The sequence below is a fragment of the Mustela putorius genome, unplaced genomic scaffold (genome assembly GCF_011764305.1).
Source record: "Mustela putorius furo isolate JIRA1106 unplaced genomic scaffold, ASM1176430v1.1 tig00000281_pilon_pilon_pilon, whole genome shotgun sequence".
Taxonomy (NCBI): domain Eukaryota; kingdom Metazoa; phylum Chordata; class Mammalia; order Carnivora; family Mustelidae; genus Mustela; species Mustela putorius.
The window spans coordinates 25721050-25747405 of NW_025421343.1; positions in this window are offsets into that span (position 1 = coordinate 25721050).

A 26356-nucleotide genomic window follows, 5' to 3' on the forward strand; every position below is an offset into this window, starting at 1 on the left:
CCTGAGGACCCCAGCCCATGCCTACTCCCTCAGAAAGGTTAAGTCATCACACTTCTGTCAGCTTAGCAGTCCTGTGACCTAAATATTTAACCCATTCATTTCACCAGACATAATATTTCTTCCTCCCCTGGGTTTTGCGGCACCACTCTTTCTTTCTTATTTTTTCTAGATATTCTTAAGTTTCTCTGACTTATTCCCCCCCACCCTTTTTAAATCTTTTCTCTTCAGTCCTGTGCTTCTGAATCCACAATTCCTCCAAACAATCCTATTCTCACTTCAAGTACATGTTTGCTATTGAACAGTAGATCTGGCTCTTTTGTCACCCAGATCTATATTCCAGCAGCCTGCTAGACATGTCCACCTTCATGTCTCATGTTCAAAATGGATACAAATCAAAGTAAAGGAACAAGTCTAACCTTTTCACATGTTTAGTTCTTTTTAAAAAATGAAATCCTAACTAGATATAGTCACTTAAGGTAAATTCATCTTTGCTTCCTTAACAGCACTGTACCCTACTCTCCCCTTGCTAATAGGCCATCAAATATTGTTGATTCTACAATCCATAATCAGCCTCAATCCCTCTAATTGTGTGTGTTTTACACATTTCCTCTGCCACTCACTTAGTCCAGACTGCTGAAATTTCTCCTACAGACATAAAGAAAGAACCTCCTGTACTGCCCGGTTCTAATTTTATCCTCATAGTCCTGCCCTACATGTAGACACCTTGTCCATTCTCCACACCGCTGGATACTGGAGCATGTCATTCTTATTAAAGCTTCCCAAAATATCTTCCGGATTTCCTTCAACACGAGTCCCTCCAAGGTCTGGACCTGATGCAACTCTACCTTCTTTCTCATGTTTTATGTCAGTGTACTCTGCGTGGAAGGCATCTTCTGCCTGAAATGTGCTATTCTCTTCCCTGTCTTTTTCTTGTTTCCTCTTGTATGAAAAATTAAGCTGAACCCAGCCTTCAAAAATCTTAAGCCCCAGTCGAGTCACGAGCCCTTGCTCTGAGCAACCCATGCACACTATTTTTCTTTTTTAAAGATTTTTATTTATCTCAGAGAGAGAGAGTGAGAGAGAGCATGAGAGCTGGGGGGAGGAGCAGTGGAAGAGGGACAAGCAGACTCTACACTGAGCACAGAGCCCCCACTGTGGGGCTTCATCCCACGACCCTGAGATCATGACCTGAGCTGAAACTAAGAGTCTGGTACTTAACCTACTGACCACCCAAACGCCCCATGCACACTATTCTTATACAACAGTTCTCAGAATCTATGACTTTAAATAAATTAAAGTTTATTTAATTTTGCATTTAGTATTCAGTCCAGTAAATATTAGGTGGTAAATCTGCATCTGCTGGATAAAGACATAAATTGAAAAAAATTATAGAGAAACAACTTCTATTTGATCTTACTTGGAAAAGGTAATTACTTTTTATTACCCCCTTCACATTTCTGTTATTACCTATTTCCAAGTGGTCTAAAAAATGAGAACTAGCCCTCCTAGGAATAATAATATTCTTTAAGAATAGATAGTATTTGGATTCCCTGAATAGCTAGATGTTTAAAATGATATGATTTCTTGGAAAACCTGTGTTGAGTTATGCACTGTCAGAAGGCATTCATTCAAATGCCGCAAGATGGTCCTTAGCTCCCAAGGGAATGTAGTTATGAACATACACAGGAATAATATTCTCCAGGAGGGAATATGCTGCCTGCTTCTCCAACAAAGGAGTTAAAAAAATAAGGTGCATATAGCATCATTAGGAAGATAAAAAGCCAGTTCTCACTCTTCCAAGAGATGCTCTGAGCATCTTCTTTATTTTTTGCAGCATTTTACATTTTACAGCTTATAAATACAGCTATAATTCCATCTCATATTACTTTTTTGGTAAGCAGCAATAATACAATGTGGATTTATGATCACTACTGCTTTTTTTACAAACTCCCTTTAGAAATAGCAAAGTGCATTTGTGTATGTTGCATTAATTCACTAACATTATCTTAGTAATTTAAAAATCCAATGTTAAATACCTAAAAACAAGCACTGATGTCAAAGTATGTGTGTGGCTACTGCTTTGGTTTACTCAATTTAACTTAATTTGTATTTTTCATGATTATTAGGTGTTGAGAATCAGACAAAGCACCAAAGGAAAAAGGCATGAATGTTGTACTAATAAAATTTTACACTTTCATTGAGTGTGGGGCACAGGGAAAAAAGATATGCAGACATAATATGAAGTAAGTTAAAAGTCCAAGTGTTTGGTCATTAAGTATATTTTTCTCCTAAGGGAAACAAATTATATTCCCTCTCTCTCAAGAAAACTGGATTTTTAGGAAGAATGAGAATATTCTGAATTGCGGCCCTCAAGAATTTCTAGACTAAGGAGTATGTATAACAAGTAGCCAATTTATAATGCAAAATGGTGTACTGGTAAAGCAACATTAACATAAAGTGCCTTACAATGATAAATAAATGTGATGGAATAATCTAAAATATTCATTGCAAATAAATATACTTTTAATTCGGAATAATTGCTGGCAACAAGGACTGGACCCACTCATTGAAAGGGTAATTCCACTTCTAGGGGGTCTCTTGAGGAAAATACCTAAAGCATATTAAAGGAAATAGGTTTATGCAAATGATGTTAAATTATGTTATGAGGGCAAGTATACTAAATGATCATAAAACAATACAGTAAGTAGTAGGCAATGACCAAGGCATTTATACGGCCAATAAAATAACCTTTTCTCTAAGCTTATATTGTGAGGAATTCTTTTGCTATAAGAGTAAAACATTCAGGGGCGCCTGGGTGGCAGATCCCAGGGTCCTGGGATGGAGACTGGCATCGGGCTCTCTGCTCAGTGAGGAGCCTCCTTCCCTTCCTTTCTCTCTGCCTGCCTCTCTGCCTACTTGTGATCTCTCTGTGTCAAAAAAATGAATAAAATTTTTTAAAAAAGCTGTATTGCCTGTGCTAAAATAACATATACCATATAATTTTTTAATAGACTATTTGTTCTTGGGCACCTGGGTGGCTCAGTCTGTTGAGCGACTGCCTTTGGTTCAAGTCATGATCCTGGAATCCTGGGATCGAGACCTGCATTGGGCTCCCAGCTCCATGGGGAGTCTGCTTCTCCCTCTGACCTTCTCCCCTCTCATGCTCTCTCTCTCTCTCAAATAAAATCTTAAAAAAGAAAAAGACTATTTGTTTTTAAATAGCTCCAATATTTACACTGTAGAAAACATTTCATGTAAGGTTAAGAGGAAATATAAACAGTAAATTTATCATATAGCTGATATACCAACAGCTGCTAGATGGTCTGGGAGACCATAGGAGTCGGTGGTAAAGGTGATTATCAGTTTGACCATACGCGTTATCCAAAGTCACAAACACAAAAGGACCATTTCCGTTTTTGAAAAAAATCTTGGGTTTCCATCTTTGACAAACCTGTCACATATAAAGCTTGAACTGGAGTAATAAAATTCCTGTACTTCACTGAGCTTAAGTAACTCAGGCCAACACTTCATGTCTAGAACAGCAGACCAAATGTAATTCAATTTTAAGAGGAGTAGAAAAAGACTGCAAAGGTAATGGAAATATACTATCCCATCAATATAAGGCGAGGAAAGACAAGAAGGTGAAATGGTGGCGAAAAGGCCTCTTGAAGGAAATGAAATTAGAAGAGAGATAATTGCCTATCTACTATGTGGGAAATAATGAAAGCCTTTTGGAATGAAGGCCACTTAAAAATAAGAAAGCTTCAGTAATGCATTCACAACAGACCTCAGCAAATCTGAGCATTTCATCGTTTTTAACATTTAGACTGTTTAATCTGATATCAATGATTGTTGCTACCCACAAATTTTACTCTGTGTTTTTGGTTGCACATTAAAATAGCAAGTCAAAATCATGTAAATAAAACTGGTATAGGAAAAGTAAGAAAATGATACAAGAGATAATGGTGATTTGTATTTTGACATTTTTTTTAGTCATTCTGATAGGCTATTAGTACTGGCTTCAAAAGAATGAAGCATGGGTAAAGCACATTTCAGAGACAATACAAATATTTCTCTCCAGGCGAGAAGATATAGACTCATTTTAGGCCAGAGGCTAATGACTTCTAGCCACATTCATTCTAGTTTAAACACAACAGACATAAGCAATTTCTCCCTTTTGTTGGCTTATTCGCTCAATATTACATCACTTGGAAAAACAAGTACAGAATCAACAAGAGGTAAGTAATGCAGGGGCACATTTTAACCTAAGAGGAGCCAACTATGCTAAAGGAAGCAACTACTCTAAAGCTCAGAATAGTGCTGTTGCAGGAGTATGGACTGACAGGTAAATCGACATGTCACCAAAAATATATTATAATTAAGAAATAGAAACCTTTTAGTCCTTTATTTATATCAAATTTATGGAACAAAGAAACTCACAATTTAAGTTTTTCCAGTAAAGATACTTGATACTTGAATTACCAGTTATATATATTCTGTAATATCTGAGAACAATACCAGTAAAGGCTAAGTGAATTAGAAACTATGAGTAGTATTACTGTCCCACTCAATCTTGAATTACAAAAAATAACAAGGTAACAATATCCACAGAGTTGTAAATTACACACACACACACACACACACTACAAAGCAAACACCTGCAAATATAGTATGTAGGTAATTATATTTGGTAACCTGGAAACATATAGATACAATTAATTCAAATTTTAATTCTTTGCTATTTTGTCTATAACAAGAGCAAAACAAACAAGGCCAAGCAGGAAACACAAATAACCATGATTGACAGCAAAGGAGCAATTCAACAAACTCAAATATTCCCAGCTGTCTGTAATAATAAAAATAGCACCTAGGTATAAAACATATAAGCAAGTTTCAAGTCCTCTACTTTATTAAGATACCAGATGGAATCCACATTGGTGATTCCAAAGAAGGCAGACGTTTTTATTCTTATTAGGAGGAAACTAACTTCCAAGGAGAGGCTATAATTCCTTTTATGTTTGTTGAGAATTTCGTGTACTCTCTTGATGTCTACTGGTGCTGCAATCTCTATTAGATCATGAATGGGTATGGTAAACTGAATGGGGTACTAAGAAACATAATAAACTCGTTCCAACTAAATGGTAACAACAGCTTGTTTGTGCTGTACTTGTGGACAGATTGTTCTGACCTCTTTTAAGTCATGGCTAAGGCAGAATGTGGTACATTAAGATTTCCTGCGCTTAATGAGCGTGTAGACCCCCATCTCAGCAAACAACCTTTTCTTATTAGGATTCCAACTTCAAAAGGCATTAACGTATAAGGGCAAGATAACAAAAAAATAACATTCTTAATTTATCACTTCTTTAAGGAAACCAACTAAGCAAGCACCCCAATCAAGGATTTATTTCATGATATTACTACCCTTTTTACATATTTAACATGTATACCATGTGCCAATACTTATGATCAATGTTTTGGAAATGTTACCTTCAATAACAACCTAATTTTTAAATATTTTATCAGCAAGAAAACTGAGGCAGAGAACTATTAAGTAATTGGCCCAAGGTCACCCAAATCACAAGGGAGAGTGGTGGAATTTAAACTCTGACCACAGGATTTAGAGCAACTACAGTGTACAGGCCCTTGTTTTGTTAATTAGGGAGAAAATCTGTCTAAGTAACTAATGATGTTTCATGCAAATGATATTCTATACACAAAATTAATCATTCATGGGGCTGAAAAGGAGATCCTGAAATTCATCCTAATCCCCCATACTCACATGGGTAAAAACCTAGTATATCTGGCAAATATTTGGTACTTGTTATATATTTGCTGAATCAACAAATGAAAGAACACAGTATGAATATCCAAACCAACTCAGACAGGAAGATGTCATTATCTAAGGCTCATTATTTTGTTATTTAGTGACTGTTTCAAGGTGTTAGCACAACTTTTGACAAGCAATAGCTCAATGGTAAATACCAAGGGCACCGGAATCATTCTAATTGGTTAGTGGCAAGACATCCATTAAGGAGTTGATCAGAAAGAAATAATACCTAAATTTGGATCAAACACTACATATTTTTAAAGAGAGAGAGAATACTGACTGCAGAAAACAAAATACAAGTGAACATCAGATGCCTGACCTAAAAATAGGTCCTACAGAAGTACTTGTTGACTGATGCCTTTGATTAGAGAGTCATAGTCGATTAAGCATTCTTTATTTAAATCTGACAGTTTTTAAATCTCACCTTAAACTAAACCCACTCTTGGAATAATCTTCAGCTGTGGTTTCACTGTGTCCTGTTTCATAATGACAGTTCTTTTTAATTGCAGAAAGCAATTTAATAAGCAAATATTTAAATACATACTGTGATCAAAAGCTACTGACTGATACAGTATTAAACCCTAAGAGCATGTGGAGAATTAATGAAATTATAGTGAGAAAGAGACAAATGCCAAAGAGGTTAGTAATCTAAAATGCCTATAACTTCTGTTAACATGTGTGGACAATTTCCAAGAGGGTTCTTCTAAGGAAAAGGCTAATTATTTCAGATCCCTCTGTAGAGTTGCAGGTTCATAATCTCTTGTGAAGAGGTATATGTTGCAGAAGAGAATTGGAAAGACCTATGGATGAATGGGGAAGAGCTGGCTGCCATGGACAAGATGAATGAGCTCTAGATGACTGCCTGTCCTGGAGGATAACAGAGGTGTCCCACTGCTGAGACAGAAAAACCAGAACAATTTCATTTCTAACATACTGGATTAAAAAGTCCAGGGGAGAAAGTCATTGTTCATGATTTTCTTATTAATATACTATTTGAGAATGTCAGAGGTGTTCTAACTACTCACGGAAGGATTTTTCAAAATGAGTATCTTAATTAATACCCAGAATGTTACTGTTTAAATAATACTTTACACCTGAGCCCTGAAAAAAGTGGACCAATCCCAGGAATATGAACTGTTAGATGTCCATTTCAGTAGAAAAAGAGAACAAAATAAAGCACTAGCTACCAATTTTTATCTCCTCAAATTTTCATGTGCTGCATTTGTCAAAAAAAAAATAGCAATTTAGGAATTAAAATTAAATCACTGAGGTTTTTTTGTTTGTTTGTTTGTTTTGTCTTTAACACATTTCACCCAAACGGTATTTCAAAGGTCTCCATTGTTTAAATTCCACCTGAATATTTTGAATTACATAAAGTCCTGGAAGTCTGCAGTAGAGGAGAGCAGAAGCGTAGGGATTTGAGGAATATTAGATTTAATACCCAGGAACCTACTCACTCTTAAAGTTTTCTACACTTTTCAAACGGTTCTCTCCTTTGAGTATACCCAAATGCCCTTCCTCCCTCCATGTGGAAGGAACTTGTTACAAGTTCCTCACATCTATTATCTAACCCAGATTTCCACTTTGTTTCCATATGTTCTCTATAATTTTCACTTTCTCCCTTTTTCAGTGCTTCCTTTCTTGCTCTATACCCCTTAACACAGAAACCACAAAAGATTGAGAGTAAATAGAAAAACATAATTAAGAAATCCTTCTTAAAAAAATAAGAGAGAAAAGTTGCATTTGATTTGACCTAGAGGCAAAACTCCAGATGCAACAGTGTGCCTCAACCTCTCTAGTTCACATACCCATTAAAGGAGCACAAGGCTGTAAGCCTATCTTTATTTATTTTTTTACTTTTTTCATTATGTTCAGTTAGCCACTGTGTAATAGTACATAATTAGTCCTTAAGGCAGTGTTCAGTGATTCATCAGTTAAGAGTAACAGCCAGTGCTCCTCACAGCACATGCCCTCCTCAATACCCATCACCCTGTTACCCACTCCTGCCGCCCTCCTCCCCTCTGAAACCCCCAGATTATTTCTTGGGGTCTATAGTTTCTCATGGTTCATCGTGCTTTCTGATTTCTCTCCCTTTGGATTACCCTCCCTTCCTCTATGGTCCTCTGTGCTATTGCTTATGTTCCAGTTATGAGTGAAACTATATGATACTTTTCTTTCTCTGCTTGACTTACCTCACTTAGCATAATCCCCTCCAGTTCCATCTATGTTGATGCAAATGGTGGGTATTCATCGTTTTTGATGGCTGAGTAATATTCCATCATGTATATGTACTGCCTCTTTTTTTTTTTTTTAAGATGTTATTTATTTATCTGACAGAGATCACAAGTAGGAAGAGAGGCAGGCAGAGAGAGGGGGCAAAGCAGGCTCCCAGCTGAGCAGAGAGCTCGATTTGGGGCTCAATCTCAGGACCCTGGGATCATGACTGCCGAAGGCAGAGGCTTTAACCCACTGAGCCACCCAGGTGCCCCTGTTACTGCCTCTTCTTTATCCATTCATCTGTTGAAGGGCATCTTGCTCCTTCCACAGTTTGTGGAAGTGTTCTGCTATGAACACTGGTGTGCATGTGCCCTTTCTTTTCATCATATCTGTATCTTTGGGGCAAATACCCAGTAGTGCAATTGCTGGGTCATAGGGTAGCTCTATTCTTAACATCTTGAGGAAACTCCATACTGTTTTCCAGAGTTATCTTTCTTTAATCTTAGCAATTCAGGATACATTTTATGTGGTGTAATGGAAACAAATATTATAAACCTAAATTTTTATTTTTTAATTTTTTATTTATTTTACTTATTTATATATTTATTTTTAAAGATATTATTTATTTGGTAGAGAGAGAGAGAGAGAGAGAGAGAGAACACGCAGGGTGAGTGACAGAGGGAGAGGGAGAAGTAGGCTCCCAGCTGAGCAGGGAGCCCAATGTGGGGCTCGATCCCAGGACGCTGGGATCATGACTTGAGCTGAAGGCAGACACTTAACCGACTGAGCCACCCAGGTGCCCCTATTTTTACATTTTTAAAGATTTTATTTATTTATTAGAGAGAGAGTGTGTGTGTGTAAGAGAGAGAGAGCACGAGTGGGGGAAAGGGCAGAGAGAAGGAGAAGCAGACTCCCTGCTGAGCAGGGAACTCAATGGAGGGCTCTATCCCAGGACTCTGGGATCATGACATGAGCCAAAGGCAGACACTTAACTGACTGAGCCACCCAGGCACCCCCATCAATCTAATTTTTACTGCTGAATGCATATTTTATACCTACCTAAGACTTTCTTCATATCAGTAGTCAAGTAGTCAGCTAATAGTCACTAGCTTATATGAAATCAACAGGGACAAAAAGCAAATGAAACATTTACAGAGCACCTCTAGGTGCTACCTCAGGTACTACAGGCACAAGTACAAAATAGGAAAAACAAAAATGGAGAAGAACTAAACAAAGCACCCAGATCAAATAAGGCAGAGGTTTTTCTTTTCTCTTTTCCCTTCCCTTTCCTATTCTACTTTTTTTGGTAGCCTGATTGGTTTACATTGCACCAGAAGCATCTGAGAAATTCCACTTGTCCACAGTGTCAACTCAAAGTGTCTCTGACAGGCTTTCAGCCATGGGCCAGGTCCAGGCTATAAATGCTGGGAACACCATAGAACATATATGGGCTCAAGGCTTAGATTAAATTACAGTTATGGTACAGGGATATGTTCTTCCTATAGGAATGTGGAAGATCACAGATGGGTGGGGAAGACCAAGGACTCAGAAGCTGTGAGTTGATAAAGAATTTCTACATTTTATTCTGAGAAGGATGCTTGGTTTTAAGCAGACTGGCTGGTTCTAAGGCTCAAAGTTCAACCCAAAAAATTTTTAAAAAAATGTTTCCAGCCAAAAGATTTTAAGGACCTCAAGCTAAGCAATGAGGCGAAGAAGATCAAACTGGTGAATCAAGTTCAACGGTGGGAAACATGAGATATCAAGTGAGAGCAATTCAGGTATAATGGTTACTTGAAATAACAAGATCCCAGACATGGGCCAGGATATATCAAACGACAGTATCTATAGGTTCATATGCATGGGAGTCTGAAAATGATATTCAAAGCTATCCAAATCCTAATTCCTAGAATCTGTCAGTAAATTTCCTTTTCTGATAAAAGGTACATTGAAGATGTGACTTAAATTAAGGATTTTGAGAGGGGAGATTATCCTGGATTATTCTGGGTCATCAGGAGTCTTAATAAGAAGGCAGTGGAGGATCATTGGCAGAGGAGATGATGTGACCATGGAAGGAGAGGGAGGGAAAGATATGCATAGAGGCAAGAGTCAGAATGATGAAGGGCCATAAACCAAGGAATATGAGGAGCTTCTGGAAGCTAAAAAGGGCAAATAAGCAAATTCCTTTCAGCACCTCCAGAAGGAATGTAACTCTGCCAAACCATTTCAGACTTCCAATCTCTAAAACAGAAAAATCAAACACTGTGTTGCTTCACAGCTTTTTGTGGTGATGTATTACTGCAACAATTAGAAACTCATACCATAGGAATGGTGTGACAGGAATCAGAGACCCAGGCAGGGAGACATAGGTCATAAAGGTTGGAAAGCACTTATTTGCATAGAGGTGATAATATAGGAATCTAGGTACAAGTATGGCCTGGACAGCAGGTCAGTAAGGAGAAGTCAATAAAAAATTATCTGTCCTCTTAATTTGTGGCAAGAACTGCCTATATCTTCCCTTCCCATTGATAAGACAAGAGGAAGGTGCTAGATATGCCGGAATCAAGTAAGGTGTATGAGAATCGAAGATAAGCAAGAGCCTGAGCTAGGAGTTTGGGAGGTGCGCAAAGCCCAAATATTGCTGTTTTTCATACCATCAGCTATGGATATATCCATCATCCAGTAATTTATGAGAAAGATTGCTTTCCTGTCCCATCAGGGACAGAATGACTCATCACCCCTCCTCTCTCACTTTCCTTTCCTACCTTGAGCAGCTATTTTTTCAGGTAAGTTTCCACTAAAATGCCCTTCATTATTCATTTTGTATCTTAATAATTTAGCGAGAACACTGTCTTACAAAGCTTCACTGCAGGTTGCTGGCATGTGTAACTTTCAATAAGGACTCACTAACCACACACTAATCACCATGATATAAATAATTAAACCCACCCAGGGCGCTGGCACCCTGTTATTCTAAGTCTAGAGAGAAAAGCAAATAGGATTTTCTTATATACAAATGCTACTTTTTTGGATAATTTTGGTATACCCTAGGAATACCTTCCAATTCACCCCAGACATAGTATTTCTAAAGTCCTCCACTTACAACTAAAGTAGTTATAATGCCCCACTGGGAAAGAAAGGCCAAAGGAAGAATTGGCAGAGAGTGAGATCTTTGATTAAAATTAATTATAAAAGCTTCCCTGATTCTAACCCCTAACTGTCTGACCTTGAAAGAGAAGACTTCCCACCATGCCCCACTACAGGGTGAGCCCAGGGTTAGGAAGTAGAGCCTATATGTGGGACAACTCATGCTTCTCATGCGTACAGTCGGTATTCCCCATCAGAGTGCAATTTCTGTCTAAATCTATCACAGTTCAATTTTCTACTCAAGAGGGCGCATCGCCACTTAACCATTTTCTTACAGCAAATAAACAACTAACAGCTACTACAATTTGCTCCCAGTGCACTTTCCAGATGTAGCCGATTTTCCTTGGTGGATGTCTCTCCACCTTCAAATCTAAGACTAATCCACAACATTAGGAAGCGGGGAACTATGTGTCAGTTGTTCTCAAGCACATCCTATTTTTTTGGCTGGCTCTCAGGTGACCTCACTGCTCTTGCCATTCCTCTGGTCGTTTTCAGTTGTGTTCTTTGAGGGTTGTCTCTGGATCCCAGTGCTGGCTATTACCCATGCTAAACTCAACTCTCATTTCAAGTCTGCCATCGGTCCAGTACCATTATTAACTAATCTGTAGAAACTGGCATTCATTCTCTTTGTTAGATCACCTTTATTGACCTTAGAAGCTCTGTCACCTCCAGCCTCAGACTCTAAGAACTGAACTTGTAGTGGCAATGTCCTTCTGTTATTCTCTTACACAGATTCCCAGCGGAATCAGACCTGTTGGTAACCTTCCGTTTCCTCCCAACTCCTAGCTAAGGCTCACCTTTCCTAGAGTGGCCAACAGTGCCACTCTCTGACACAGACGATCTTTTCATCAGCACCTATTGTTGATATAGCTCAGCTAAGAGATAATTGCTTCATGATTCAGGGACACTTAGCGACATCAGAGGGGAAGAGGACAAGAATGAAAGGACAATGAACAAGTAGCAACACTTTTCAGCGCTGTTGAAAAACTGTACATTGATGACCCCCTTACCTCTGAGCGAGGGGTATCTCAGAGCATATCTGAGTTTTCTCCAATACTCTGTAGTTGCTCTGATGATTAATTACAGAGACCTGTGAGGATGTTACTGAATAGCAAGCAATCATCTTATTATTTGTTGCTGTGGTAAGAACATGAGGTTCAGTGTGATATAGTTAACATTTAATTATTTTAATGACAGCTGTGGTATGTGCATTGATGGTCCTTAACACCATTTTCATGTGAAGTAAATTTAACAGGTCAAATGGAATTTTGAAGATTTATAGGCTGCTGACATCTATTTATTTACAGAAAAAAAAAAGATACCTTAGCCTTAGCTCATGCAGAACATCTTTATTTGATGTTGATGGTGGCCAAGGAGCAGCTGGCCAGGAAAGGTGGTTTCTGTCATACGCTCTGAAGTTCCAGATTGCTGTCTCACCACACCTGTTATGGCAGTTTTCAAGGGGGAATGGATAAGGACTCTTAAAAATCAAAACTAATTTTTAGGACCATCTGCCTTAAATTATTTTAAAACAAGTTTTGTCATATTTAAAGAAACTTGCATACATAAATACATGCATATTGATATATAAAAATATATAGGAAATCCTTGCTTTGCATGTTTTAATATGCATGCATTTCAGTTACCACAGTTTAGTGAAATAATACCACTCTCTTAACAGTATGGTCTAAATCTCAGTTACCAACTTGTATTAACTGTTAGTCATTACATAAAGCTCAAACTTCATGGCTGGCTCTTAAAGTCCACAAATCGTTATGTGAATGACAGACATATATCATGATCAGTGACTAATCACACCACTTCCTTCCAGATCTGTCAGTAATTATTTACTGCCCATTTTCTTGTTATTCAGTTGACACACCCAACAAAATGCAGAGTTGGGTTGCCTCTGTGTCTTCCAGTGATAAACCCACATATAGTTTTTACAAAAACAGGTGACTAGTAAAGGGTACCAGCCAACAATGATGGAAGTGCAACCAAGATATGAAACATAATACCAAAAGTGAAACTCAAACAGAACATAAATGAATTTGGAGAAGAAATGCTGGCTGTGGAAATGTTTCTATTGCTCTGATTCTAGAGGTAGCTGGTGGAAATTACTGAAGACAGACTTCCCCACACAAATGAGGAATATAGTTGTGATAAGGATGAAAATATCCTAGTGTAAGAAACACTAGAAAAATACTTTACAGTAGAAGACCTCTCAGAGATATTTTACAATGTTGAATACAGGGGCGCCTGGGTGGCTCAGTGGGTTAAAGCCTCTGCCTTCGGCCCAGGTTGTGATCCCAGGGTCCTGGGATTAAGCCCCGCATCGGGCTCTCTGCTCAGTGCGGAGCCTGCTTCTCTCTCTCTCTCCCTTTGCCTGCCTCTCTGCCTACTTGTGTTCTCTGTCAAATAAATAAATAAAATCTTTTAAAAACAAAAACAAAACAAAAACAAAAGCAAAAAAAAAAAAACCAATGTTGAATACACAAAGAGATAAAGTGTTAGAAGTTGATCCCAACTTAGAAAAGAACATGATAATTTACCAAGTCTTAGAAAAGATGCTTGCTTTGTACTGTAACTGTATAACAAGAAGGCAAGCACTATTCAAAGCATCCCTGACAGCTCATTTTTTTATTTTTTAAAAGACTCATTTATTTATTCTAGTGGGGGAGGGGCAGAGGGAGAGGGAAAGAATCTCTAGCGGACTCTCTACTGAGCACAGAGCCCTGTCCTGTGGAGTTCAATCCCACAACCCTGAGATCATGACCTGAGCAAAACCAAGAGTCAGATGCTCAACCTACTGAGCCACCCAGGTGTCTCCATGGGATCCTGCTCCACCCCAGGCTCTGTACTAGATTCTCTCTCCTTCTCCCTTTGCCCCTTCCCCTCACTCTGTAACAAATAACCCTTTAAAAAAAATAAAAGAGGGGCGCCTGGGTGGCTCAGTGGGTTTAGCCTCGCCTTCGGCTCAGGTCATGATCCCAGGGTCCTGGGATTGAGCCCCACATCAGGCTCTCTGCTCAGCAGGTAGCCTGCTTCCTCCTCTCTCGCTCTCTGCCTGACTCTCTGCCTACTTGTGATGTTTCTCTCTGTCAAATAAATAAAATCTTTAAAAAAAAAAGAGAGATAAGATATTCAGTTCTCAATGTTACTAATTTTTTAAAATACAATGGACTAAATAAATGCGAGTTTTACTATTTTTTAAAATTCCCGTACATTTATAACCAAAGTATGAGTTTTGATGTTTGGAGAAAAGTATCTATAAAGGTCACAAGACATTTTAAATTTTGCTCATTGATTACTGAGATCAGTTCATACAGTTTCAGCCTGCATGGTCATTTTATAGTCCTGCACTACCATGCTTAAAATGCAAGGACTCCTTCTACTTATATTATACATTCTCACTTGGAGATCAGAACGCTCTGGTAGGTTCACTTACAGGATTCTTAAATCTTAAGGTGATGGCAAGATAACTACATATTTTTTTTAACAAGTAAGTGAGTTGCAAAATCCTGTCTTCTGAAGGGCAGAAATAGGGCAGGAATGGCCGACACCATGTGACCTACCATGAATCCAGAGGAAGGAATGGTGAAAAAGGCTCAGCTCCACAGAATGGAGACCTGAGGTCTATAAACCTGGTCCGACAGAGTAGGAGCTGGAATCCCACTAATGAGTATGTGGAGTAATGGAGACACAAATACTTTCCTAATACGCTTAGGCCCTCATTCTTCCCTATATGGGATATCCTGAGGGTAGAAGAGAAAACATGGAAGTATGTCCCTCTGTCTCTCACTCTCTCTTACACACACACACACACACGCACGTACACAATGTGTGCACATGCACAAAAACACAATGTGTTACTGACCTAACTTCAGGCTCCATATATTAAATGAGTTTTATCCACCTGGATGCCTTAAAATCAATACATCAACTTTGGGTTTTTACTTAATGGGAAATTAGTTTGGGATTTAGAAATATAGAGTCAGTAGGAAAGACACCGCAAACATGTTGGGATGAAAAATTCTGAAAAATTACTATAATCACATCCACAGTTGAGTGAATTAATATTATCTCTTAATCTTTTGTGAGGCTTCATCTATTTGTCCCCCTTTACGACACAGTGAAAAATGAGACAAGGACTACCTTTGTTTTGTGAATTGCATTATGTTGAGTATTGTTGAGGGTTTTTTAAAAACTAATTTATGATGTATTTTGAATAATTTTCTATGTGCATCCAAGGGAGTAATCAATATACCTTCCTTTTAAATTGAAAGCTGTGTTCAGCAACTCCCACAGTTCTGTAATTTCCAATTTTATCTCTGAATTCAAATAAGAAGCAAAATCTCATACATGGACAGTGTGCAGAATAATAAATGACCTGCTGGAGAGGCACGTCGCTTGTCTTGAGGATTTGGTTCTTCATGGTTGGGAGGGGAAATGGCCTGTAGTCGTCATTCCCACTTACCTTTTTGAGGGTCACTAACCTGATCTATTCTCTGAAGTGTGATGGGATGAGGTAACTCATGGGGGAAGTCACTCTCTTGGTAAGGCAGCTGCCACCAGGAGTTGTATGCGAGAGCACCTTCACCTGGAAAATCAGCATAATAAAGATCGTAGTTAATACTCACTCCAGGAGGACTCATGCTAGCATTCTCCCAGGTCATTCTAAGCCTGTCTATATTGCTTCTGACTTGATCTGTGTCCTTGGAGTCAGGCCACTATCTCTGAGTCTCAGTTACTTCAACAGTAAAATAAATGTTTGATGTATTTTACCTCTAAGGTGAACCATTCTCTGTGTTTTACTCTAGCCATTACATATATATGTATGTATTAGATGTAGGTGTATATAAAAAATATGCATATATACATATATTTTTCTGAAGTTTGCTTTTTTTTTTTTACTTGGTATCTTTAAAATACCACTTCATATCAGCTCATAGAGAACTTCATTATTTTTTTTAAAAAGATTTTATTTATTTATTTGACAGAGATCACAAGTAGGCAGAGAGGCAGGCAGAGACAGAGAGAGGGGGAAACAGGCTCCCTGCTGAGCTGAGAGCCCAATGTGGGCCTTGATCCCAGGACCCTGAGATCATGACCTGAGCCAAAGGCAGAGGCTTTAACCCACTGAGCCACCCAGGCGAGAACTTCATTATTTTTATGGCTTCAGCATGTTTTATTGTATCTATGTGTAAGAATTGATTCAACTAATCTCCTTGTTTGAACATTAGAAGGTTATCAGTATTTTGAAATTTCAAATAGTACTGAAATAAAAATGTTAGTCCCTTACACCATATACCAAGATAAAGTTCAAGTCCAAATGGTTTAGAAATTTAATTTAAAAAAACAAGAATATATGAGTACTAGAAAAAAATGGGAATGAATTTGTCTTAATCTGAGTATACTGTAAGGCTTGACTCTTCTGAACACATAATCTGCATAATATGGGGGACATTTAGTCTTTGAGACAGATTTAATCATAGTGAGTTCATCAGTACAACAGATATTAGCTTTTTTTTTTCCCCCACATACAGAGTACATCTTAATTTGGGGTATCTTCCGCTTGTTTTAAACAGTCAGTCACCTGTTCTTCTGGGTCACTACAGCACATAACTAACATGTGATATGGTAGTTACTTGTCTATATGATTTCTTTACTCAAACCAGGGATTTCTAAAACCAAATTGTTCATATTCCTTTTCCATGCACACTTCTCGGCTCTAATCCTTCTATGCTGATGGCCAGAAATCTGTATTTTAACCAGGACTCAGGAACTTTGACACAGGTGGCTTCAGGAACCATGTTTTCCCAGTTACATGAGGTTTTGAGCTCCCTGAAAGATAGAGCTATGCCGTATTTATTTTTCTCCTACTATTATCCCTCTAACACATGCATAAACACCAAGAATGTAAGAAGTATACAATAAATGTTTTTGAGGGATAAAAAATTAGCCGTTGACTTGTTTGACAAGAATGAATTAAAATATATTTAATAGTAACTGTCACGCTACCAAGACAATATAGTTTAGATTATTTCCTTTCTTCATAAAATTTTGTTAACTCCAGAAAAACTTTGCCCTCTATAATAGCTAACTTTATGTGTCAACTTGACTGGGCCATGGAGTGCCCATATATTTGATCAAACATTATTTATTCTCAGTGTGTCTCTGTGAAGGTATTTTTGGCTGAGATCAATATCTGAATAAACTGGGCAGAGCACACTGCCTTCCTAAATGCTGTTGGACTTCACAATCAAGTGAAGACCTGAAAAGAACAAAAAGGATGATTGAGAGGGAACGCCTCCTGCTTAACTTCTTGAGCTGGGACATTGACCTTATTCTGCACTCAGACTGAATTTTACACCACTGGGGTCTCCTGGTTATCAAGACTTTGGAAGACAGCTGAAATCACACCATTCACTCCACCAAGTGTCTCACTTGCTACACACAGACTATGGGACTGCTCTGCCTCTGTAACTACATGAGCCAATTCCTTAGGATAAATCTCTCCCCTTCAATGATTTATAGTTATATTTATGTTTACTTATATAATTATCTCCCTTTTGGAGAACCCTAATCTAGACATCTAGGCTATTTTAATGGACATTGAGTTTGAAACAACCCAAAGGAGCAATAACAACAAATCTTCTATGCTTCAAATAATATTTTTGATGTTGTTTCTTTCTTTCCTTCAAACTTCATTTGTCTTTTCTAGAATAGATACACTATTTTCTACTAAAATAGACATACTATTTTATACTATGTGCTTCATTAAAAATAACTACCTAATATCTCATTTAGGCTTTGCATACAAAATCTCACTGAACTTTTCTTTTTAATTCCCAACATAGTTATTATGATATATATATACTATATATACATATATTTACATGTATACGAAATAATACACTTGGCAATATAAATAGACAGTGTATTAGAGTTCTCCAGAGAAACAGAACCAATAGGAGATGAGATAAACAACATCATTGGTGTGTGCTGGTTTTTAGATATTTTGGTTTTGTTTTTAAAAAACATTTTGTTGGTAATTTTAACATTACCAAAAGAGTTTGTGACCACTCTGATCTGTAAGTTTTTGATGTTTACTAGATTTTGATTTTGATTTCCTTAATACACCATTATATCTATATCTATATCTATATCTATATAGATAGATATATCTATATATATATGAAGAGATTTATCACAGGCACTGGCTCATGTGCTTATGAAAGCAGAGAAGACCTATGCTCTGCTGAAAGCTGGAGAACAAAGAAAGCCAGGAATATAATTCAGCCCAAATCTGAAGTCCTGAAGACCAGAAGGCCACTGGTGCTTATCTCTTCCAGAAATACTCTCACAGACACACCCAGGAACAATGCTTTATGAGCTATCTGGGCATTCCTTAGTCCAGTCAAGTTGACACATAAAATTAACCATCACAGATAGATGGACAGACAGATTTTTCATGTTCTACATATACACGCTCAACTCTACTCAGAGAAAAAGAAATGTGTGGAAGTATTTATGTGAGACTAACTTTCAAAATCACTGATGTATCCAGTTCTGTAATTTTGAGGGTAAGTGTACAGCACCTACCTTTCAAATCAACAGAGGAGAAACCCATTAGTATAAATTTTTTTTTAGGAAAAAATAACATTTTGGGCCTGGAAATATCAAGAAAGTCGACAACAAAATGAATAGCAGGGAAAACAATAAATCTGATGCAGCCAAATGTTGGCAGAAACAGAGAATTGTAAGGCAAGACTGACAAAAATGTGATGGCAAGAAAAGAAAGATGTTAACTTAGAAATTAAAAAAAAAAATCAATCTCTGCTGGTGCCTCTGTAGCATGAACAACCCTATAAAAGAATCTCACTCAATGGTTTATTACTGGCCCCGTTTTCAGATGGCATATCAGTCCCTGTGCTGCAGACTGTGCTCACCCAGGCCAACAGGAAAGACGTGATTGAATGATTAACCAATAAATGAGAATCATGCAAATGGCCTCTTGGAAAATTCCCAAGTCAAAATAAATGTTTATGTACTGGGCAAATTTTGTATAGCTAAATAATGCTTATGGTCTATATTTTGCTTCATCTATCTGTACATACCATACACATGACCAAGCCAAGACAGAGTGGACAAGTGCATTTCTGAGATCTTCCTCTTTTCTGGCACCCACATGTCTTTTTTTTTTCAACCCTCCACTATCCCAACTCATGGCCACCCTGATCTTTTCACTGTCTTCATACATTCATCTTTACAAGAACGTTATGTGGTTGGAATCATATGGTATGCAGCCTTTTCATACTGGCTTCTACATTTAGGAATACATGTTTAAATTTCCTTCATGTCTTTTTATGGCTTGATAGCTCATTTCTTTTTAGAACTGAATAATATTCAATATCTGGATATGCCGTGGTTTATCCATTCATTTACTGAAGGAGTTGTGAATCAATCTGCTATAAGCATCCATGTGCAGGTTTTTGTGTGGATGTAAGTTTCCAGCTCCTCTGGATGAATAGCAAGGAATGGGGCTTCTAGAGGAGATGGTAAGAGTATGTTCGGTTTTCTGTAAGAAATCACCAGACTGTCTTTCTGAAGTGGCGGCACCATTCTGGACTCCCACCAGCAGCAAATGAGAGACCCTGTTGCTCTACATCCTTGCCAGCATTTGGCGTTTCCAGAGTTCTGGATTTTGACTATTCTGAGGGGTGTGTAGTGGTACCTAAATGTTCTTCAATCTCATATGCACTATTAACGCCTTTTGCTGGTTTCATTTCCAGGGGAACTGGGTTTTGTCTTGTTGTTAGCTGCAATCCTCTGCTCCTCTACAACCTTAAGTGTTGCTTGTTCAGATTTTTCATGTTCTAGAGGCACCTGGGTGGCTCAGTCAGTTAAGCGCCTGCCTTCAGCTCAGGTCATGATCCTAGGTTCCTGGGATCGAGACCCACACTGGGCTCCCTGCCCAGCGGGGAGTCTGCTTCTCCCTCTGCCTCTCCCCCTGCTTGTGCTGTCTGTCAAATGAATAAATAAAATCCTAAAAAAAATATTTTTCATGTTCTAAAGTAATCGTTTTAAAATTAGAGGTTTCTATGCCAAGAAACAACAAAAGAGATTGTGCTAGTAAAGTGGGATTTCAGGGAGTATATTGATCTTTATTTTTTCTGGCAGAAGTCTCATAGCACATCGAAAGCCTGCCTACTCTGTTGACATTTCGGGATACTTATGCACTGATACTTGAAGGAAAAAGTACAGGTGTTGATACCAGACAGACCAAGTTTGAATCCTGGCAATTCCATCTAATGGCTGTTTGACCTTAGGCAAATTATTTAATCTTTCAAAGAATCAGTGCTCTATAAAATAGAAGTATGTCCATGATACTGTTTTGAGATTAAAATTTAAATTAGATAATACATTTCAAACACACAATTAAGTTCCTGATAATAGCAGTTGAAAGGCAGGTATGAAAATGGTTGCTATTCTTTTTCTTCTTCTTAGTTATTGAGGGGCAGTGTTAGCATCAGGAATGATATTTTTATTTACATGGGTTGAGGATTCAATTAAGTTATATTTGAGAAATTTTCTGTCATGGTACATGAAAGATGAATCCACTGAAATGGCCTTCCATTCATAAGAAGCACAGTGTGAGATTGATTTTTACTTTATTGTGTTGAATTGTTTTTAAACTGTTTCTGAGAGCTTAACTGTAGATCAAAATATCCCCTTTACTACAAGGATTTATATTAATATGCCATACTTTTGGATTTATCCCCCTTTCATTCTTAGTTTCCTCAAATCTTTATAAAAAAAAAAATTAGACATGGTAATGGTTCCCTCTAAGAATAAGTTGACCAGGATCAAAGATACTACTTGAGTCTAAACCAAAATGGAGAGGGAGTTTTTATACTTGAGTTCTTTACAGAAAATATAATTTGAGATCTCTTTGTATTACAACCTTCATTTATAAAGAAATACCTATTGTTTACATTTAGATAAAAATATGTTAATATTTTCTATATTTTATTTTTTAAAAGATTTTATCTATTTATTTGACAGAGAGATAGAGAGAGAGCACAAGTAAGTAGAATGGCAGGCAGAGGGAGAGAGAGAAGCAGGATCCCTGCCAAGCAGGGAGCCCGACACGGGGCTCGATCCCAGGACCCTGGAATCATGACCTGAGTCGAAGGCAGCTGCTTAACCAACTGAGCCACCCAGGTGCCCCCAGCATTTTCTATATTTTAACTGTCTTCTAAGATTTTAAAAGGTAAAATCAAACTATTAATAGTGGCCATCTTTGGTTGAAGGAAATATATTCAGTTATATCTATACATAAATGTTCCAAAATGGATATTTTTGCTCTTATAATCAAGGAAAAAATTCTGATATCACACATTTTCAGAAGTTGCTCTCTCCTTGCCTATAGACTCTTGAGTTTTGAGTGATTTCTGAAGCAAAGGGATTCCTAGATACCCTCTCAAAAGGGAAACACTCCTGAAACCTCATTATATGTAAATGCTAGATTTTAATATTTAAAGGCTATGTTTGTAGCACAAATATTCTTGTTTCTGAAAGTTTTATTAAGGGTATTAAAAAAAATATTTATCCTGACATTTTCTCAGAATTATAGTTCAACCATATCTAAGTATGAAACTTAAGTAGTCTTAGTCTATTTTACATATTTTATTTATTTCAAATTTTCTCAAAATATTCACAGCAATATTTATTCACTTTTCTATATATCATATTCCTTTTCCCTTTATCCTTAGAGTGCCTCCCAAATTACTAACTTTCTAAAGTAGACATGAAAACTTCTGTTTTCCTCATCTTATGATTTTATTTTCAGAAGATAATCAGATTTTAATCATTAACTTCTAAGGAATGATTGAAGGAAAACCCTATTATTCAGACATTCATATGAAGTTTACTAAAAGGAGAGGATAGTTTATTTTAAGGTATCTAAATTATTTCTTTTTATTTCATTGATTTGTATTTGTTACCATAACATTACCAGTGACTAAAGAAATCAGGTTGATCTTAATACACCTGTATTTCAAAAAGGTCATTGAATTGTCATTGTACAATAAAGCATTCAAGAAACATGACTTTGGGAGTTCTTTTCTCTTCTCTTTGTGGGGAGATGAACAATTTTGGTTCATATTTTAAAAGGGCAAATTTGCATATCTTCAGTATTTTGGTTTGGGGTTAAGATATTAGGCATCCCCTCACCCACTCCTCCCTGAAGAAAAAGCAAGGCATCTTTCCTCTTCAATTGCTCTAGCTTAATAAAAGCAAAAAATTGTATAACTGCTGTGAATCACAGACAGGGCTCTTACCACTGCATGTATTCATGTATTCTAAACACATCTTCAAGTTGGCTGGCAACCTTGTTCCCTAACCCAGAGCCTGCATACTAATGTGAAAAGTCTGACGTTATTCAGGCCACATAAAGACTGCTTTTTTTTTTTTCTCCCCTGAAACACCACTTTGTAAAAATACCAAACAGAGTAAGTTATATGTAAAAGGTGAGTATCAAAAATAATGTCACTGTCTCACTCAGGAAGCGCATCAAGTTTTCTGGATCAAAATTTAGTTGACTGCCTGTGAGAATGACATACTGCGTATCAGAGTTAGTCACACACATAGACAAAAGCAGGTGGACATCACTTGAGGGATGCTGTGTTGTCACCTTTCCAAACCAAACCTCCTTAAACGATGTCCTAGATTTCCTGAATTTCCTTTTTCTGGAATTATTCATCTGGGTTATTATTTTATCTAGAGACTTCTTATTAAAAAGCAATTGTTAGCTTGCAAAAGAGGGTTGATTCATTACAATAAATTATTTATGAGGTTCGTTAGGTTTTACATTGGGGAAGGAATAAGGATGTAGATGATGTAAAACAGAATTTCCAGGAAATTATGTTCAGGGTGTGTGTACAGGACAACTCTTCCCCCCACACTGTAACTCTTCAAAGGCAAAGCCCTAATCCTATTTATTTTTATATGCTCCATTTTCTCATTAGAGTGCGATACATCTATTTCAATATAGAACTTAAGAAGTAATTTCAATTGGCGGAAGCATTAAAAAGATGAAAATTTTTCTATGGAAAGACTGCTTAAGAGCATCTTGAAGATGATAGTGCCCAAGCATAGGCATAGGCAAGAATGAGGCCATCTACCAAGCAGTCAGCTGTTCTTATTTAAGTCTTTTTTAGGAGCCCACCCAGATCCCTAAATAATCAGCCTCCAGTTGGGGAAGAATCCAGTTCCAGGGAAAATTGATTAGCTTCATGCTCTGCTTACAGTCATACTGCAGTAGAAGGAAGTGCTTAATTCCTCTGCAAATGCTCAGGAAAATCTACTTTTGGAAGCAAGCTAATCAGAACGGATGGATGGGGCTGGATAGTGATGTAAACAAAGACTTTGCAATGTCTCAGAATGGGGCATTTGCGGGGTAGCAAATGGAGTATAGCCCTTGGAATCCTCAAAATCTGACATTAGTATCTTGGCTACATGGGTCTTTGGAGGTGTGAGTTATCCCCTAGGAGAATTAGTTACCCTTTCAAAAATGGAAACACTGATATAAATGTCAACCAAATGAAACAAAAAGGTCTTTGTCAAGCATCAAATCTGGTTTCAAGTAATAATGGCGTCCACTTTCACCTCCCTCAGCATGACTTTCCCAAAGAATACAATATCCCTGGTCCACTACAGTTATATGCCAATTCAAGAAACTTCAGCACGACATTCACAAAGAATACAAAATCCCTGTTCCACTATAGTTATATGCAAATTTAAGAAACATCAGTCAATCAAAAAAAAAAAATTCTATTCTCAAAGAAATGCTATTTTCTTTCTGTTCAATAGCAAAGTAAAAAAAGATCAAACAAGGATTGTCTCCATTTCTGGGCCTCCCAACAAAACTTTCATTTTCCTTTCTATTCTCTTCCATCTCATCATAAGCTTACGTTAGGGCCACTTGAGATCAGGTGCTAATTTCTGGTTTCTCTAAAATCTATAATGTATATGTGACCAGTTTAAAAAAACAAGTGGAACTGCTTCGGACAGACTAGGAACTGGTTTTAAGTTGGGCAGCAGTGCAGGTGTGTCATGCATTTTGTTCTTGTTGCTGTTTTGTCTTTAACAGATTTCAACCATACTGATAAACAAATAAGCACTAGAGTATATGCTGCTGGAGGTTTCTGGTAGGGGCAAGGAACAGTCCGACAGACACAGAGAGAATGCTAAGAGTGTTGATATAATCACTGGAGAATGCCTAGAAATAAACTACACACAAGAAAATTCAAAGCCAGAAGTCTTCCTCTGGTGTGACTTGTGATGCCTTTCCATCCTTTCTCTATCTCTTCTTTCAAAACCACACTCAGCCCTACCCCAATACAGACAGATGAATGTGCGCGCGCACACACACACACACACACACACACACACACACACAATTGATGATTATAATAAAAACTCACTTGGCTTACTTTCTGTTCCCTCACAAGGCCTTGCTTTCTATTGGGCTGTTTGAGGAATATCTCTTTAAACTTAAAAAAAAAAAAAAAAAAAGAAAGAAAGAAAGAAAGAAAGAAAGAAACAAAAAAACAAAAGGAAAATTTAACACATAAGCAATCGAAGAGCAGTAGAATGAGTTTGGGGAATGCTTCCTTTAAAGCTTAACTCACAGCAGAGAAGCAGTTAAAATATCAGTCCAGCATCCAGCACTATCACTCTACAGCCCAGATTGATGAGATGCCATTTACAGAAGTAGGATCTCTGACCTCCTGAAATGAGGATGAACATCCCATATCCTGGGAAAGCTTGGAGAATGAGAAAGGGATTAGTATGGGGAGAGCAGGGTGATCTGTTGTAACTAGGACACCTCAATATTTGCTCTTACTGGAATCCTTTAAAGATGGAATTAATGGTAGGAAGGGAAAAGAAGTAGTACTTATTGAGTGTTGGACATCCTGGAGGACACTGATGAATATATACATAGATATACATATGATCTAAAACAAAAAAAAAATTAACTATAGAGATGTGGTTGCACCCTTGGGTTAAGGGGGATTCAGAGACTTCCCACAAGCTGCGCATTTCTTCAGTTACATGAAGGAGAATGCGACTTGCTCAAGGTCATATTCTGGCATAATGGCAGATAGGGATATAAATTCAGGGGGTTTTGGTTCAGAGGACAGTTATTTCACTAATGCAAGGATCTAAAATTTTGTAAGTCAAAAGTTATTTACTTAATTCAGTTCTAAGGAAGCTAGAGTAAAGAAAATTCTGCTGCTCCTGTCCTGATTATTCCTTGTAGAGAGAGAGAGGACTGTTTCATAAGAACTTTAATTATATGCACCACCTTCCTAAAATAGAGTGAACTTCAGCAGGGGATTTATCATGACTTTCCCATTTATTTAACCATCCTGATTCTTTGATGAACATGGCAGTGTGAGCTCTCCCCACCTCTTCATCTCAAATCCACCACCAAGTTTTCACATTTAATTAAGTTTGTATTTACGAAGCCCTCCTGTCCTCTGAGCATTTCAAAGATGACATAACTAATACAAAATCGCTAAATGTCAGCCTCCAGAGAAGTGAGATTTCTTCATGAGAACCAGGCTCTCTGCCCACATTCCTCAACCCACACTGATACACCAAATGACACCGGTTATATTGCTGATCTTATGAAATCTGTCTTAAAATAAATGCATGCAAGACCTTACTTCTATTACTTTTCTTTTCATCTATGAAGAAACCAAACTGCCAATTTTCGATTTTGTATTTGAGCAAATGTTCTCATCAATCTCTATAGAGACTTCTGTTGAAAATATTGTTAGGTCTCTGTCCATTTGAACAAGCCAGGTGTTCCAGATGTGGGGACTTCCGAGTCACTTTTGGCTGGCCATTTAATACCACTCCACCTAGAGTCTAACTTTATTTTATCTCCCATTTTTTGCATGCTCTTACTTTTCCTTCCTTTCTCCCTATCTGCTCACTTTCTTTAATTCACTCCCCCCCCCCCACACACACACCACTGTTTCTTAAAAATCTCTTCCTACTCACCCCGTTGAGGGAGGAATTCCCATCTTATGGCTATAGGGATGGCTATGGTCACATACAACACCAATTATAAATCACCATAATCACTACTAA